The sequence below is a fragment of the Sciurus carolinensis genome, chromosome 3, assembly GCF_902686445.1.
Source record: "Sciurus carolinensis chromosome 3, mSciCar1.2, whole genome shotgun sequence".
Lineage (NCBI taxonomy): Eukaryota > Metazoa > Chordata > Mammalia > Rodentia > Sciuridae > Sciurus > Sciurus carolinensis.
This window is the reverse complement of record NC_062215.1, coordinates 58,740,085-58,748,879: the sequence shown is the minus strand read 5'-3', so window position 1 is coordinate 58,748,879 and position 8,795 is coordinate 58,740,085. Positions and strand designations below refer to the sequence as shown.

At 41.5% G+C, this 8,795-nt stretch overlaps 1 pseudogene; it reads left to right on the top strand.

Annotated features, from left to right (window-relative positions):
- The first annotated feature begins 2,726 nt into the window (after positions 1–2,726).
- On the top strand, positions 2,727–3,593 carry LOC124979820 (activating signal cointegrator 1 complex subunit 1-like; annotated as a pseudogene).
- Positions 3,594–8,795: the final 5,202 nt, after the last annotated feature.

Here is an 8,795-nt window from a genome sequence, read left to right as displayed (position 1 = left end):
TTTGGTGCCTGGTGGGACAGATGAGCCAGAGGTGAGCCCAGAGTCAGAGGCAGGCCTTCCCTATTCTCCAGTGAGTTGATCTCTCACAGGTCACTTAGGTCCACCTGCATCTGCACCCCATGTAGAGAAGGGAGGTTATGAAACTTATTTGGTAACTTTGCAACTAGGCTGAAATTAGGTGCCATATTATAGGAATCACATAGAAAATACTCAGAATGGAATGAGGGCACTCTATGAATGCCAAGTCTTGGCATAAGTTCCATGCTCTGACAATATGTCAGCAAAGCATGGGGGGAAAGTCCAGCTGCTAGAGGTTGCCCATCAGAACCAAAAAACTGTAACTGTGATTCTCAGTATTCTCCTACCCTCCACCAAGGCCAGACAGTCTGCTAGCATGGTGCAACCTTCTAGAAGGGCAGTTTGGCAGGAATAACCAATATTTTAAATGTGCAACATATATTTTTCAGAATTCTACTTTTAGGAATGTATTTAACAGAAATAATCTGATTTGAGCTCAAAGATCTGCATAGGAGATGAGCGAGCTGGGATTACAGAAAATCAGAAGCATCTGAAACGTTGCCATCAAAGGGACTGTTTACAGTGGGGCTCCTGAAATGTAAAGAAATTTGCTATATCTATAGTTGTCAACATGAGAATCTAAAAATCACTTTAGCTTCTAAACCCAAAGCACATTACTACCCCCTGAGCTCCAACAACTAAAGATGCATGGGTGGAAGTACATGTGTGATGCACATGGAAGGAATGGTTTGGAGTTGGTCCCCAGCTCTGTCTGGTCTGTCATGAGTAAGAGTCTCAGCCACCCCCATTAGCAGAGGAGAGGACCTTAGCATGGATTTTCACCTCTTAGACATATTTCTCCCTCATCTGTTTTTAAAAAACTGTGTGATGCCATCCTGCATTTCTTTTGCAACAAACAGAGGCAAGGTGGTGTGTAGAGTCCACCATGCTGTCTTAGGGTAGATGCAGTCACTCCTGTGGTGAACTCCAGTATCAAGTACAAGCAGTCCTGGATTGCAGTGAGTGGACCAGACCTCTCGACCAGTCAGTCTCAAGAGAGTATTAAAGGGCACTGAAGACAAGTGTGATGGCACCTGCCTATAATCTCAGCAAGTTAGTGAGACTCTGTTTCAAAATAAAGGCTGGAGTGTGACTCAGTGGTAGAACACCCCTAGATCCAGTCTCCAGTACTACACTCAAACAAAAGGCTTTGAAGTTGATGCTCCTCTTGCTGTGATTGCTTTGGACAATTACACCTCTGTGAGGGGTGGTGGGAGTGAGAAGGGGGCACAGGTTTTAGGACAGCCCCCAGGCCCCACCTCACAATCTGTTGTAGCACATCATTAAGTTTTTGTGGAAACACAGGTTGAGTGAGATGCTTTTTATCACTGTTTGTCCAGGGGATGGTAACCATGTCTCTACGCACTGTGGACCTGATTGGGGCTGTCTGTGGCATGCCAGGAAAGTGAATGCTGCAGGTTACCTGGAACTGGGAAGAGTGCCAGGGCCACCAGACCTCCTGGGCAATGCCTGACTTTGGTTCCAGCTGCCTGTATCCAGCAAACATGACCCTGAGGCTTCGAGGCCAGACTGGACAAGGTAGGACCTTCCCAGCAGGCAGTGTGCTGTTGAGAAGGTCACATACCCTGAACTCGCAGTCAGTCCATCTGGTCTAAAGCAGGATCAGTGCCAGATTCTCCTTGTCCAGCTCCTGTATTTACCCCAAGACTAAACTCCCTGAGGAACGATGTGCAGAAATCCTGCGACAGTGTCAGTTTCAATCCCCTAGAGAGATATAAGCTGATCCAAGATGAGATCATGACTCCACTGCTTGTCCTCACAAGCCCTGAACCCTCCCTATGTGCCAACCTACTTCCAATAAATGAGCCCACACCACTCTCCTTAGCTTGCTGACTCCTGCACAGAGCTAGGTGCTGGGGCACAGGCTGCAGGGACTCTGCAGCATGGAAAGAGGCTCACCAAGGGCCACTCCAGACTCAGAGTCAAGGATGTTGCCACTATGGGCTGTGTCAGAGGCTAGAGACAGCTTCTGCCTCCCTGCAGGGGCTAGACAACTGGGGGGACTGTGGCCCTTGCTGGGTGAAATGGGAAGCCATCCTGGAGGAATCTGCTATCAACTGGCTGAAGAGCCCTGGTTCTTTGGAGGTGAGTTCAGAGAGCTCCCTGCACAGAGGTGAACCCACACCTCCCCACCATCCAACTGGGCCCTGCAGGCTGAAGTCAGGGACCTGAACTTCCAGTAACTGGTATTTACAGGGCAGCTATGCTAGGGGATGTTGTCTGTTTCCACTGCCCATGCACACACACTTAACTCATGTGACAGTCAGTGTTGGGATACCTGATATGTTCCATTGATTTGTTCTTATGACCAGAAAACCCACCAGCTCTTGGTTAGAACTGGGTGCATATTGGCAGAAGACTGAGCTTGGCACTAATATTTTCCATGGTGCTGCAAGTTGGAAAGTTCCTTTAACCCATGAAGTTTTTAATTCTGTGAATATAATAAAAACTCAAATGCCATTTGAATTTGAGTTGGCCCCTTTTCCATGGGAAGTGTATGCATGTGAATAAGTTTAGTAGTAAGAAAGGAAAGGGAGTTTTTCCATGCCTGCTGTGGCAGTCTCCTGTCTCCTCCATTTTTCTAGTCTGTGCAGGATTTCAATAGAATATTATTTGGAGAAGGTGTCATGGAAGTTCTGTGCCCACAGCATATAACAATTGATGGACAAAATTACAGAAAGAACACTATCCAAGAGAAGACTTACCAACATGAAGAAGACAATGGGGATGTCTATCAAGACCCAATGGTGTATGCTGATGATCCCTGTGATGCCTATGAGGTGGAGAAGACCCTGCAAGGATTCCCATCTACTGTGAGTGCTCCCAACCTGCTCTAAAAGAATGTAGTTGGAAAGAGAGGAGACAATAGGAAGAAAGTAGAAATGGAGACCAAAACTTCTATTAGAATTCCTAAATCTGGACAAGATGGGGAAATTTTGATCACTGGTCAGCATCGAAATGGTGTAATTCTAGCCTGAACTCAGATTGATGTTCTTTTGGACACTTTTAGAAGAAAACAGCCCTTCACTCATTTTCTTGTCATTTTCATCAATGAAACTAAAGTTCAAGAAGAATTTATGAATTTCCAGGAAGAAGTGCTGGAAAAGTCCTCCATGAATCGGGTTGATAGCTCCACTTTCCAGAATTCAAAAAAACCTCACCTAACTCTTAGGATGTTGGTGCTTTTGAGTGAGCAAGAGATCCAGCAGACATGTGAGATGCTACAATGCTGTAAAGAGGAGTTTAGTACTGACATTTCTGGGGGCAAACCCTTGGAAGTAGAGTTGGCAGGAATAGAGTACATAAATGATGATCCTGGTATAGTGGATGTTCTTTATGCTAAAGTTCATATGAAAGATGAATAGAACAGGCTGCAGGAATTGGTTGATAGAATGCTGGAATGCTTTAAGGCATCTGGAATAATAGGGAAAGAGTGGAATAGTGTGAAACTGCATGCTACAGTCATGAATACACTATTCAGGAAAGACCCCTAAGCTGAAGGCAGGTTACAATCTCTACACAGCAGATGACAAATATATCTTCAAGGAAAGAGAGTCATTTGATGGCTGGAACATTTTAAAGTTGTTTGAGAACTTCTACTTTGGTTCCCTAAAGCTCAGTTCCATTCACATCTCTCAGAGGGTCACAATAGATGGGTTTGGAAACTATGCCTCCTGTGGACAAATTGACTTCTCCTGAGGTGGACCTTGGAAAGCTGTGGAAACTGAACATCTCATGAGGGCAGCAGCAAGGAAACAGCAATATCAGCACACTGCACAGTATGCGTGAAGAATGTCCGCCCGAGGCAGAGCAGCAGAGGGAGGAGTGCTACCCGCATGGCTTTGGCAGCTGTCCCATCATCCTCCCAGGTGCTCTGCTGGGGAGCTACAGTCCTCCTCCCTCATCAAATTCTTTGTCCCTCCATGTCCTTGCCTTCCTCCTTCTCCTTCATTCCTTAATCTTATCTTGATTCTTATATTCTGTTCTTTGAGCCTGCTTCTCAACCCTGTGTGTCAGGGTAGCTACATTGTGAGGACTGCATCTAACTACCATCAAGGATTTATCACTGGGATTGCACAGGTCATTTGTGAATAAATGCACTTGCCAAGTTAAAAAAAAGGAAAGGGAAATTAATTGTGTGATGTTAAAACTGGGGAGTTTGCTCTCTACAAAGAGAGAAATAAAATTTATTCAGCTATATTCAATACTTAGCCAGAGTGAAAATTCAGTGAAGAGAACACAACTCCTACAGTTCTTGAAATGTATATGGAGACATGCTTTAAATACTGCAGACTCCATCAGGCAGGACTGCCTGCCTCTGTGTAACCTGCATGAGACTGAGACCTAACTTGGATTAGATAGGTGCAAAAGTATACGATCTTGAGAAAAAAAAAGATCCTATCAGGAATTTAGGGGAAATCTCTAACTGAAGAGGGGGAAATTACTCTGAGTTTCCTTGTTTAAATATGTGTGTTCCTGCCATGGTTTCCAGCCCTTCAGAAACAGCATGGTTTCTGCTACCGGGTGGGGGTGATGGGAAAGAGCAGACTGGAAGGGCCTACTAAAAACATGGCTGCTCCCTGCCCAGACATGGATGCTCCCTGCTCAGGCAGAGCCCCTGAGGGTCAAGCCTCTATATGAGAGAAGAAATAACATGAGAATTGGAAGTACAATGGCAGGCTATGGGAATTTAGTTTGGACTGTAATAGAAACTTGCTTTTATTTGGACCAAGATGTTAACTTATGGACTTTGGGAGATTTAATCAGCAGATTTAATCATGCTATTAAGAACTTTAAATGTAAGAGTCAGAAATATTCATCCTCCAGGACCTCTTTGTCTTCTGGGAACATATTTAAAAAGGTTTTAGTAATTAGCCTTAAGCAGTTTCCTATGGACAAAGAGATTCTGAAAAGTGGGTGCAAGTTTCTATTCAGAAGACTGGAAGGCATTCAGATGTAGAGGAAAATGAGCTAGCATGGGATCTCTGTTATTTACATTTGAAAGGTCTTGCTCCAGTGCCTCACCTTGTTCCTAGGAAAGAACTTAAAATTACAAGACCAAGAATTCCTACCACTGTTAATGTGGCAGAGTAGGAATTAACAAAATTCTGGTTATACTCTATTTTTGAGCAAAATGATTCTCAAAGTTCTGAGGGACCAAAGAGAACTCATGTGTCTAATTCTTTTACAACATTAAGGGAGTTAAAATCTGCATACTTTCTGTATGGAGCAAACATGCCATTCATACTAAGCTTCTTACAATCAATAAGTATTGAGGTCCTACCACCAAATGATTGACTCCTGCTAGATATCTCCTACCTTTCTGAAGGTGACGATTTAACATGGAAATCCAGTTGGATAAAGTATTATTCTTGTTCAGATCAGGCAGATATTAATAAATTGAATGGAGTTCAGATTACCTTGGCTATGCTTACCAGCTCAGAACAGTTTGCTGATTTGGGACAAAAATTGACTTATGATTAGAAAACTTATGCTCAAGGAAGTGCATGTGCACAAAGAGCATGAAGAGAGTTACTTCCCCAAGGAGACAAAGCTCTAGACCCCAACTAAGTTTGGCAGGGGCAAGAGAAAAAATTTTCAACTACCTTTGAGACGTTAGATTATTGGGTTTTCTAAATGTTAATAAAGCTTACAAACAACAGAAACTTTTAAGGCCTTGCAATAGCCAATGCAATTTACCCATTTTAGGAGTTCAAAAGTCAACTGCCTATTCTAAAACCTTTAATTAATTAATAAAGCAATTTCCCTCCACCCTGTAGTTCTTAATCCATGTACTCTGTTATCTGAAATTCCAGCTGCTGCTTGGTTTACAATGTTAGATTTAATAGATGTCTTTTTCTGTGTAGCCTAGACTCTCAATCACAATATCTGTTTGTCTTTGAGGAACCAGATAGTGGATCTCAACTAATCTGGACAGTGTTGCCTCAAGGATTTGAAGATGGCCCTCTCCTGTTTGGACAAACCTAAGTTAAGGACTTAACAAAATTTAGAGATAAAACATTACATAGATGACATCCTTTGTGTGTTACCACATAGGAGAAATATCAAGGCCATTACAGAGAGGCCTCATAGGGATAACTGGATACTGCAGGCCTTGGATTCCTGGGTATAGGGAGTTATCTAATCCTCTTTATAGCCTCCTTAAAAAGCTTTACACCAAGGAACAACTGCCCTGATGTGGGAACCAAAATAAACTAAAGGCTTTTAGAATATCAAAAAGGGACCTTACTTCAAGGTCCTATTCTCAGCTTACCTAAGAAACAAGATTTAACCTGTTTGTCACTGAGAGGAAAGTAACCCTACAAATATTCACCCAAAACTGCTGGATAGGCAGCCATGGACAAACCAGGTCAATATACAATGGCATATCTCAGTAAGGAGCTTAGCATAGTAGCTTCATTCTGAAAAGTAATATAAAATAAGTTCTCATAATTTTCTTTGACATCCAAACCTGTCCTAAAATAAGAAATGGTTTAAATGCCTTTGGTGTCAAGTTTTTGCTGGAACCACTAATCTCTTTGTCTTAGCTCCTTACAGATCTCTGTGAAGGTTTACATTGAAATGTAAGTGGAGAAGCCTGCAGGCTCAGTAGGAGGCCAGTCTCAAACCTAAGAAAAAAATAATAAAAGGAAAGAGTGTCTTTTACCTGAACTCCAACTAATCTAAACTAAAAAAAAAAATTGTATGGTGCTTTATTAAAATAATTAATGGCTATGTCATTTCTCCAGGATGCATCTTTTTCCTTACATTCTATATTTTTTGAGCTCTGATTTTTCTCGATCAGTCCTGTTTTTATTCAACTAGAGTTTTTGAACATCTGTTACATTGCAATGGAGATTCACCTATGAAAATCTACAAGGCCTTTGCTTTTGTGTTATGTATATATCATGATGTTTACGTGTGTGTGACTAAATATCATGTACATGATTTCAAAATTGACATAAATAATGAGTGCTCATGAATAAAAATTAAAAAATGCATCCAAATACCTTTAATTCACATGATTTTAAAAGGTTCAATTTAAATTGGGTGAACAAATGAAAGTAAAATGTCTTTAAAATTACTTAACACAAAAGTCTCTAGATAGTCAAACAAATAAAATGTTGCTGTCTATAAAATGTCTAATATTAATTGTTTCTAGGACTTTTCTTCAACAGAAAAGAGAGGACAAATCCTGTTCTATATACTTGTCTGATATCTTTTTTTTTTTTTTTATGTTTACATAGGGTAATGATGTTTATTATATTTTTCCCCTCCCCCCCACCCCTCCCACCCCTCCCACCCCTCCCACCCCTCTTTTCCCTCTACACAGTCCTTCTTTCCTTCATTCTTACTGCTCTCCTTAGCCTAACTCTAAACCTAACCCTAAACCTAATGCTAGCCCGTCCCACCCCCCATTATATGTCCTCATCCGCTTATCAGCGAGATCATTCGTCCTTTAGTTTTTTGAGATTGGCTTATCTCACTTAGCATGATATTCTCCAATTTCGACCATTTGCCTACAAATGCCATAATTTTATCATTCTTCATTGCGGAGTAATATTCCATTGTATAAATATGCCACAGTTTCTTTATCCATTCATCAACTGAAGGGCATCTAGGTTGGTTCCACAATCTGGCTATGGTGAATTGAGCAGCAATGAACATTGATGTGGCTGTATCTCTGTAGTATGCTGATTTTAAGTCCTTTGGGTATAGGCCAAGGAGTGGGATAGCTGGGTCAAATGGTGTTTCCATTCCAAGCTTTCTGAGGAATCTCCACACTGCTTTCCAGAGTGGTTGCACTAATTTGCAACCCCACCAGCAATGTATGAGTGTTCCTTTTTCACCACATCCTCGCCAACACCTATTGTTGCTTGTATTCTTGATAATCGCCATTCTAATTGGGGTGAGATGAAATCTTAGGGTAGTTTTGATTTGCATTTCCCTTATTACTAGGGATGTTGAACATTTTTTCATATATCTGGTGATTACTTGTACATCTTCTTCTGTGAAGTGTCTGTTCATTTCCTTAGCCCATTTGTTGATTGGATTATTTGTATTCTTCGTGTAGAGTTTTTTGAGTTCTTTATAGATTCTGGAAATTAGCGCTCTATCTGAGGTATGGTTGGCAAAGATATTCTCCCACTCTGTAGGCTCTCTCTTCACATTTCTGATAGTTTCCTTTGCTGAGAGAAAGCTTTTTAGTTTGAATCTATCCCAGTTGTTTATTCTTGCTTTTATTTCTTGTGCTATGGGAGTCCTGTTAAGGAAATCTGATCCTGAGCCAACAAGTTGAAGATTTGGACCTACTTTTTCTTCTATAAGATGCAGGGTCTCTGGTCTGATTCCGAGGTCCTTGATCCATTTTGAGTTGAGTTTTGTGTAGGGTGAGAGATAGGGGTTTAGTTTCATTCTATTGCATATAGTTTTCCAGTTTTCCCAGCACCATTTGTTGAAGAGGCTATCTTTTCTCCATTGCATATTGTTGGAACCTTTGTCTAGTATGAGAAAATTGTATTTATTTGGGTTTGTGTCCATGTCCTCTATTCTGTACCATTGATCTACCTGTCTATTTTGGTACCAATACCATGCCGTTTTTGTTACTATTGCTTTGTAGTAGAGTTGAAGATCTGGTATTGCAATACCCCCTGCTTCGCTCTTGCTACTGAGGATTGCTTTAGCTATTCTAGGTT